We start from the raw sequence: 4,020 nt of genomic DNA, 5'->3' as shown, positions 1-4,020 counted from the left end.
ATGCACAAGGACCCCCAGGTCCCTCTGCACCGCAGCATGTTGTAATTTCTCCCCATTCAAATAATATTCCCTTTTCCTGTTTTTTTTTCCAAGGTGGATGACCTCACATTTTCCGACATTGTATTCCATCAGCCAAACCTTAGCCCATTCGCTTAACCTATCTAAATCTCTTTGCAGCCTCTCTGTGTCCTCTACATAACCCGCTTTCCCATTAATCTTTGTGTCATCTGCAGATTTTGTTACACTACACTCTGTCCCCTCTTCCATGTCATCTATGTATATTGTAAACAGTTGTGGTCTCAGCACCGTTTCCTGTGGCACACCACTAACCACCGATTTCCAACCCGAAAAGGACCCATTTATCCCGAATTTCTGCTTTCTGTTAGCCAGCCAATTCTCTATCCATGCTAATACATTTCCTCTGACTCCGCGTACCTTTATCTTCTGCAGTAACCTTTTGTGTGGCACCTTATCGAATGCTTTTTGGAAATCTAAATACACCACATCCATCAGTGCACCTCTATCCACCATGCTCGTTATATCCTGAAAGAATTCCAGTAAATTAGTTAAACATGATTTCCCCTTCATGAATCCATGTTGTGTCTGCTTGATTGCACTATTCCTATCTAGATGTCCCGCTATTTCTTCCTTAATGATAGCTTCAAGCATTTTCACCACTACAGATGTTAAACTAACCGGCCTATAGTTACCTGCCTTTTATCTGCCCCCCTTTTTTAAACAGAGGCATTACATTAGCTGCTTTCCAAACCGCTGGTACCTCCCCAGAGTCCAGAGAATTTTGGATGCATTTCATCAGGACCAGGGGACTTGTCTATCTTGAGTCCTATTAGCCTGTCCAGCACTACCCACCTAGTGATAGTGATTATCGCAAGGTCCTCCCTTCCCACATTCCCGTGACCAGCAATCTTTGGCATGATTTTTGTGTCTTCCACTGTGAAAATAATTGTTTAAGGTCACAGCCATTTCCAATTTCCCATTATTAAATCCCCCTTCTCATCTAAGGGACCAACATTTACTTTAGTCACTCTTTTCCGTTTTATATATCGGTAAAAGCTTTTACTCTCTGTTTTTTATGTTTTGGGCAAGTTTACTTTCGTAATCTATCTTTATTTCTTTATTGCTTTCTTAGTCATTCTTTGCTGTCGTTTAAAATTTTCCCGATCTTCTAGTTTCTCACTAACCTTGGCCACCTTATATGCATTGGTTTTTAATTTGATACTCTCCTTTATTTCCTTGGTTATCCATGGCTGGTTATCCCTTCTCTTACCGCCCTTCTTTTTCACTGGAATATATTTTTGTTGAGCACTATGAAATAGCTCCTTAAAAGTCCTCCACTGTTCCTCAATTGTGCCACCGTTTAGTCTGTGCTTCCAGTCTACTTTTGCTAACTCTGCCCTCATCCCACTGTAGTCCCCTTTGTTTAGGCATAGTACACTCATTTGAGACACGACTTTCTCACCCTCAATCTGTATTATAAATTCAACCATACTGCGATCACTCAATCTGAGAGGATCTTTTACGAGGAGATCGTTTATTATTCCTGTCTCATTACACAGGACCAGATCTAAGATCGCTTGCTCCCTTGTAGGTTCTGTAACATATTGTTCTGAGAAACAATCCCGTATGCATTCTATGAATTCCTCCTCCAGGCTACCCCGTGCGATTTGATTTGACCAATTGATATGTAGGTTAAAATCCCCCATGACTACTGCCGTTCCTTTTTCACATGCCTCCATTATTCCCTTGATTATTGTCCACCCCACCGTGAAGTTATTATTTGGGGGCCTATAAACTACGCCCACCAGTGACTTTTTCCCCTTACTGTCTTTAATCTCCACCCACAATGATTCAACATTTTGTTCATTAGAGCCAATATCATCTCTCACAGCTGCCCTGATATCATCCTTTATTAACAGAGCTACCCCACCTCCTTTCCCTTCTTGTCTATCTTTCCGAATTATCAGATACCCCTGTATATTTAATTCCCAGTCTTGGCCACCCTGCAACCAATTTTCTGTAATGGCCACCAAATCATACCCATTTGTAATGATTTGTGCCGTCAACTCATTTACTTTATTTCGAATGCTACGTGCGTTTAGGTAGAGTGTTTTAGTACTAGTTTTTAAACCATGATTTTTAGTTTTGACCCCTCCTGCAGCCCCTTTATATTCATACATATTGTCCCTTCCTATCACCTTGTGGTTTACACTTACCCCAGTGCTACTCTGCTCTGTTGCCTCCTGCCTTTTGCATTCTTTCTTGGGGTCCTGTTTATCTGAGCTCTCACCCACTCTAACTAGCTTAGAGCCCTCTCCTGGGTCCCGAATACTCCTTGCATTGAGGCACCGAGCTTTCAGGCTTGCCTTTTTATTACACTTTGACCCTTTAGAATTTTTCTGTAAAGTGGCCCTTTTTGTTTATTGCCTTGGGTTTCTCTGCCCTCCACTTTTACTCATCTCCTTTCTGTCTCCATTTTGTTTCCCTCTGTCTCCCTGCACTGGTTCCCATCCCCCTGCCATATTAGTTTAACTCCTCCCCATCAGCACTAGCAAACAATCCCCCTAGGGCATTGGTTCCGGTCCTGTCCAGGTGCAGACCGTCCGGTTTGTACTGGTCACACCTCCCCCAGAACCGGTTCCAATGCCCCAGGAATTTGAATCCCTCCCTGCTGCACCACTGCTCAAGCCACGTATTCATCTGAGCTATCCTGCGATTCCTACTCTGACTAGCACGTGCCACTGGTAGCAATCCCGAGATTACTACTTTTGAGGTCCTACTTTTTAATTTAGCTCCTAGCTCCTTAAATTCGTCTCGTAGGACCCTCATCCCTTTTTTTAACCGATGTCGTTGGTACCAATGTGCACCACAACAACTGGCTCTTCACCCTCCCTTTTCAGAATGTCCTGCACCCGCTCCGAGACATCCTTGACCCTTGCACCAGGGAGGCAACATACCATCCTGGAGTCTCGGTTGCGGCCGCAGAAACGCCTATCTATTCCCCTTACAATTGAATCCCCTATCACTATCGCTCTCCCACTCTTTTTCCTGCCCTCCTGTGCAACAGAGCCAGCCACGGTGCCATGAACTTGGCTGCTGCTGCCCTCCCCTGATGAGTCATCCCCCTCAACAGCACTCAAAGCAGTGTATCTGTTTTGTAGGGGGATGACCGCAGGGGATCCCTGCACTACCTTCCTTGCACTACTCTTCCTGCTGGCCTTCCATTCCCTATCTGGCTGTGGACCCGTCAGCTGCGGTAAGACCAACTCACTACACGTGCTACTCACGTCATTCTCAGCATCATGGATGCTCCAGAGTGAATCCACCCTCAGCTCCAATTCCACAATGCGGTCCGTCAGGAGCCAGAAGTGTCCCTGAGTTCCCACATGGTACAGGAGGAGCATATCACGTGACCGAGCTCTCCTGCCATGACTTAACCCTTCGATACACTTAAATTGGCAACAGCAATGCTAAAGCTTACTCACTGTTATCGAAGGGAAAAAAGAAAAACTACTCACCAATCACCAGCCAATCACTTACCCCCTTGGCTGTGACATCACCTTTCTATTTCTTTCTACTTTTTTGCCTTCTCCCTGTAGCTGCATAAGCCTCTCTCCTCTCCACGCACCTCCCGACCTCTCGAAAGGTTGTGATGCAACAAGGCCTCAAGGCCAGTCTTAACTGCAATTCGCACGAAACTAAGAACTTGCACAAAAGAACTGATTCCTGTAATTGGCATTGCTACCGTAAAGGTCTCCTACGATAAAGCGGTGCACAAGCTACCACTCTGGGTGGTACCGGGCGATGGTCCCACACTGCTCGGCAGGAGCTGGCTGAGAAAGATACGCTGGAACTGGGACAACGTCCGAGCATTTTCGCCCGCTGACGATACTTCGTGTACCCAGGCCTTAAACAAATTTCTTTCACTGTTCGAACCAGGCATCGGGAAATTCGAAGGAGCAAAAGTGCAGATCCACCTAATTCCAGGGGCGCGAGCCATCC

This window comes from Pristiophorus japonicus, chromosome 9 (genome assembly GCF_044704955.1).
Source record: "Pristiophorus japonicus isolate sPriJap1 chromosome 9, sPriJap1.hap1, whole genome shotgun sequence".
Taxonomy (NCBI): Eukaryota; Metazoa; Chordata; class Chondrichthyes; family Pristiophoridae; genus Pristiophorus; species Pristiophorus japonicus.
This window is presented reverse-complemented; position numbering follows the sequence as displayed.